The sequence below is a fragment of the Pyxicephalus adspersus genome, chromosome 2 (genome assembly GCF_032062135.1).
Source record: "Pyxicephalus adspersus chromosome 2, UCB_Pads_2.0, whole genome shotgun sequence".
Lineage (NCBI taxonomy): Eukaryota > Metazoa > Chordata > Amphibia > Anura > Pyxicephalidae > Pyxicephalus > Pyxicephalus adspersus.
This window is the reverse complement of record NC_092859.1, coordinates 149225327-149231326: the sequence shown is the minus strand read 5'-3', so window position 1 is coordinate 149231326 and position 6000 is coordinate 149225327. Positions and strand designations below refer to the sequence as shown.

Genomic DNA, 6000 nt, shown 5'->3' with positions numbered 1-6000 from the left:
GGAGAAGAGGACCCTGATCAGAAGAGCTTACAGTCTAGGAGATATAAGTTAAACTTTTCCTGAAAGTTTTGCCCCATGTACCCACACTCATGCTGCCAATCCCACTCCAGCACAGTGGGAGAGGTAGGGCAGCGCCAGTGTACCCCCATACCCAGAAGTACAAAGTCGCTGCATATAGAGTGTAGATTTGGCCTGTTTAAAACTTTTTAACATAGGGGACCTTTCAGGTCTTTAGGAAATCCCTTCTGTAATTATTATATCCACAGCTCACAGTATATTAGTGTGGTGGTTAGAAGGAAGAATGGCTCTTATTTTGTTGGCCAGTGGGAAGAATGTCACCCACACAGATAGCCAAAAAGGTCATTGGTGTCACTTACACTAATCTGAGAGGCACAAATTGCTCAAGGAACCCCCAGCAACCTCTGAAGAAACCCTGGTTGATCGTTAGAAACAAAGTGCTACTGGGAAAGAAAACACATTGGACCTGATTTATTAAAGCTCCCCAAGGCTGGAGGGGATACACTTTCATCAGTGAAGCTGAGTGATCCAGCAAACCTGGAATGGATCTGACCCAGGATTCAAAACATTAATTAGCAAATTACTTTGAAGAAATCCATTACAAGTTTTCTGGATCACCCAGCTTCACTGATGAACGTGTATCCTTGCAAGCCTTGGGGAGCTTTAATAAATCAGGCCCATTAATGTTTAAAGTGTCAAAGGCTGTCCCAATTCCTTTCCTTTTCTGCATTATCGGGGCCTGACACTAATAAAATGGGTTTCCTGAATGGTCAATGAGAAGGTGTAGATAACCGGAAGAAAAGGGCAACCTCTGATGTTACCTGACAGATCACAGGGCAAAGGCATTAGTAGTCCGGAGCTGCTGTTGCAAACTTTTGGATGTTCATGCAGGAGTTATTCTTAACCTTCCTAGCGGTAGAAAAAAAGTTGCTGAAAGAGGTAACCCTGAGTCACACTCGGGGTATGTAAACCTATGGAAGGTAATAGTAAATACAGCCTTACCTGATCCGTTGGCGTCCCGCGTCGTCCATTGCCGCAATCCCTGTCCTCTTCCTTCTTCCTCCTGCCGGCTTCTGCACCCGATGAGTCACCGGGGAGTTCCCAGTGATGTCGATGCGTGTGTACGTTGCCGGTTTTTTAAATATAGATTTTTTAATTTATTTAATTTATTATTTTTACATAATTTTATGTTTCAAACTTTATTATACTCATACTATTATATTATATAGTAAAATACATTTTCATGAAAAACAATGTACCACTTTTAGACGCTTTTATAAAACCAGAAAGAAATGAGCCGCTAGGGAGGTTAATATTATTATTATTATTATTATTATTATTAATAAACAGGATTTAGAGAGCGCAAACATATTACGCTGCGCTGTACAATAAATTGGGATCTCTGGGAGCTAATTTTACATTCTGATATAATGTTAGATGTACTTTAAATTACCCACAGACATGACATCACTAATCAAATCTGTTAAATTCCAGTGAAACTGGTTTGATTAACCAATATATTGTACCTGTGGGTAGTACACTGTAATGAAATCAAAGGATCAAGAACATTTTCTGAACTGATTTATTTTCTGTCAAAACGCAGACTTTTATTTATAACAAGAACAGCGTGTTGATACCCTAAACCAGCCTTTCTTGACTTTTTAACATGAGGGAACCATTGACATAACTTTCAGGTCTTCAGGGAACCCCTCTGTAATTTCTATATTCACAGGTCACTGTATATTAGAGTGCTGGTCAGTGGGAAGAATTCCTCCTATATTGCATGATACATATTATCTGTGTATATATTCTAGTATTCCCTCCCATGTTAGCAGCATTTCATATAATATACATCCTTATAATACAACATAATATACAGACATAATAAACCTATGTGTTTTATTGGATTTTGACTAGGTGGATGCTCCTGCTCAGGTATAAGAAAAATTGTAAGCTCTTCGGGGCAGGATCCTCTCCTTCTCCTGTGTCACTGTCTGTATCTGTCATTTACAACCCCTATTTAATGTACAGCGCTGCGTAATATGTTGGCGCTATATAAATATTGTTTATTATTATTATTATTATTATTATTAATAATAATAATTAATAATCATAAAAAGTGTGGGATACAGTAAGACCATGAATGTCTTGCTAAAGACAGCTAGTTTTTTCTGTCATTCATAACATTAGCCATCACCTAGGACTGTTCACACTTCTGGATACAATAAACCGCACAAACAGCCTAAGGGCATTTTTATGAATGAAAGGTCTCTCCCAATTTTCTGGAGTTTTAAAGTTTTTTTTAGACTTTCTGAATAAAGAAAACTAAATAAAACAAAACTGGATCCTACACCTATGGAGGCGACTTTGAATAGCCAGTGATATTAGGACCCATTTACAGGTAACTTGTTTGTTTGATTTTTCACATCTCTATCAAGTGGTCTGGTTTCAATGTTTAAAATATTTTCTATTGTATTCCATTCTTTGATGAATATAATCTGTAGCATCTTATACATTATACATTATAAAATCATCATTATAAGATATATAGCCAGGGATAATAAAGATGTGTGTATTGTCTAGTATTCTCTACAAGGTATTAATGTAATCTGCAACATTTTATATAATATTGTGTGTGTAAATTCCCCCACCTACTAGACTGTAAGCTCTTCGGGGCAGGGTCCTCTCCTCCTATATCACTGTCTGTATCTGTCTGTCCCTATTTAATTACAGTGCTGCGTAATATGTGGGCGCTAAATAAATCCTATTAATTAATAATAATAATAATAATAATAATACCCTGGCTGTGGCTGGATTTGTCTCTTTAAACAAAGGGATCCGGCACTCCGGGGATGTAGCGATCAGTCACCGGGGGAGGCGGCGCTGGTGCCGGATATATAACGCGTGGTGCCGCGGATCGGACGCTCGTGTAGCGCAGCAGCCCGGACAGGAGGTCATCGCTGTCATTTAGGGATTGCTGAGCCTTGTAGTCCTCCATGCCAGGGATGTGAATCTTCCAGGGAGCCCTGAGGCTGCATCCATGCCTATTCTACATGGCCATAGGAAGGCACTGAATCCCGGGGAGGGCTGCGCTACGGTCTATGAATGCTCTATAGCCTTCTTCTTTATTGGATGTTGTATCTTAGCTTGGAGGACAGAAATAAATCGTCCTGATTGGCTGCTTTGTGTGTCGGCTCCTCGGTGGGATCCGCAGGTCGGGGCAGCGCTGGGGCGGGCATGTGCGCAGTGATCGGCCAATCTGATTGAGAGGCCTGGACGGGGCACAACAGTGGAGAATTCCAGGAGATCGGCCGACCACTCCAGGACCAGGAGAGGACATTCCCGGGGTAATTATTACATGTCTTCTGTTACATTGTGTCTGATTTATTGAGGGCTGGAGAGGATACATTGTCATTGGTGAAGCTGCGTGATCCAGCAAACCTGGAATGGATTTCTATTTGTCAGCAAATCTTTTCAATCCTGGACCATGCCAGGTTTGCTGGATCACCCAGCTTCACTGATAAAAGTGTATCCTCTCCAGCCCTGGAAAGCGTTAATAAATCAGGCCCATTGCATCCAATGCAGGGATTTATTAATGGCTACACTGCCGCCTGGGGTGATCATGGAAATCTTTATATTCTACCAATCAAATGATTGCATAACGCATCCTGTGAATGTGCGTCAGCCGCTGTGTGAATCCTATAGATCTTATATAATGTCCGCTGAGTAAATACGGCGACGTAAGTTAACATGCGTCACCTTCCTTCCCAAACTGGCGACATGATGTAAGACAGCAATAAATGCACCAACACATGCGCAGCTCTGATGTACATGCGTTGCACTCATGCATTGTGGTGGGAAAATAAAACATTGCATGTGGCCTATTTATTATAAACACATGCGCAGGTTAAGGCACACAAAGCGCTCTAATGCATCTCAGCAGCAGGGGTGTAGTAGGGCGGGCACATGTGGGTATGCCATGCCCTCACTTTTTTCGGGACCCCCTTATAAGCTCCCCCTGTGTGCTCACCACTGATAGCAGTCACTGTTACCATGCCCCCTCTTGTTTTATGACTACACCCCTGCTCAGCAGTAAAAGCGATGGACTTTTACATTGCCCTTACAGTTGTGTGGTTGCAGAGCTTTGCGGAACGGGTCGGCTTACATGCGACAGAGCTCCAAGCCAGGTGCAGGGACTTCAACACAACACCTCAATGGGTCGCTAAACATTCAGCAGCTCATCCAAGCAGGTATTTGTTTATTTTTATTGAAATATTTCCAGTTATTTTATTTTTAATGTAGCACACCACAACGCTGCAACTCGCTTCTACTGGGGAGATGTGTTTGGGTGCCATTTGGAATGAATATCACCGCAGCGCACCAAGAGAACTCCATTGTTCCCGTCATTGTACTGTGGTAATAGACACAGAAATATCTGCGTTATTGCATTGCATGGCGCCGCATATTGGTAGCATTAATGGCTCCTAAATGACCCTTTCTGGCAGCCTGTAGAGCAATACGCTGTGGGGACATGCTATTATTATTACACAGTATTTATATAGCGCCATCTTATTATGCAGCGCTGTACAAATTCCATAGTCATGAGACTAGCGGTCCCTCAAAGGAGCTCACAATCTAATGTCCCTACCATAGTCATATGACATTACTATTAGCCAATTAACATAACTGCATGTCTTTGGAATGTGGGAGGAAACCCATGCAAACACAGAAGAACCTGCAAACTCCATGCAGATAGTGTCCTGGCCGGGATTTGAACCTGGGACCCAGCGCTGCAAAGACCAGAGTGCTAAACACGGAGCCACCATGCTGCCAATGCTATAATGCACAATCACAAGCTTGTTTTTCTGTGGATTGCAGTGATTCGGGTGGCCCATTGGAATGAACATCTAATGCCGCGCATGTCTTAAAAAACACATGTGCGAGGGAGCCCTGGTTCTGCATGGTGGCGCACCAGTTCAGTACATAACAGAATTAGTGAAAGTCACACCAATGCCACATCTCTGCACTTATCACGTCCTGCAGACGCATTTCACCCGGGTTAATATTGACCAAAAGCCAAACCCGGCTCATTCATTATAGCGGAGAACAATGGCAGCCAATCAGAATGCGCGTTTCACCGACATGCAATGAATGGTGCCGTACTTTGTACATCATCTGTCTGTTGACTGCTTTGTAAATAAGCCAGACTGCGAAGGGAGACTCGCCACCAACACACGTGGAGCTCCACGGCCTCAGCTGCTGCTGCTGCGACTTCTCAATTTCTAATCTAATTCAATCTTTTTGTGGAAATTCAGCTAAAATGCAGTCCTGGCTGTCAGCAAACTAGGAAAGTGTTAAATCCTCTGTTTTGTGTGAGGTTTAGTCTGCTGCTTGGACCCAGAAACGCTCAAAATAACAAAAGTAGCTGCAGATAATACCGTAGGGTCTCCTTAGATCAATGCATGTTATGTCGCATGTTAATGTGCATTCATTAAGGTGATACATTCATATTCGCACAAAGGGAGAAAAAGAAGAGTTTTGTTTGGCAAATAAAAGTATAGTATTAAATTATACTTCTCATATAGAAAAAATTACCAAAACATATGTACAAAGCATGTACAAAAATCTTAGGTAGACTATTAGGTGAAAACTATTTGATAATAGTCTGCCTAAGATTTTCAACATTTACAATATGACAAACTTTGTACACTTTATTGTAATATATTGTCTCTGCTGATTTTGTTTCCTAATGTTATTATTATTTTAACATCTATATGTATGTTTGCAAACTTAGATTACACTAACTGCTTGTATAACGTTTCGCTGATGTACCGCTACCCCTGAGGAAGCCTAATAGGGCGAAACGCGTTGGGTACACGAACTAATCCTTACCTGCATATCCAGTATATGATTATATATGTGAATATTATGCTAGATGACTACTGTATAGTGCCCTCCAGGGCCTAACGCTACGTACACACG

General features: G+C 41.7%; 1 protein-coding gene across 1 annotated transcript in view; it reads left to right on the top strand.

The window, feature by feature from the left end:
- Window positions 1-2857: 2857 nt before the first annotated feature.
- The window catches only part of MAN2A2 (mannosidase alpha class 2A member 2), a gene marked incomplete in the record, with an annotated part of 99434 nt that continues 96291 nt past the window's right edge, over window positions 2858-6000 (top strand). The window contains 1 exon segment of the mRNA XM_072402755.1: window positions 2858-3365.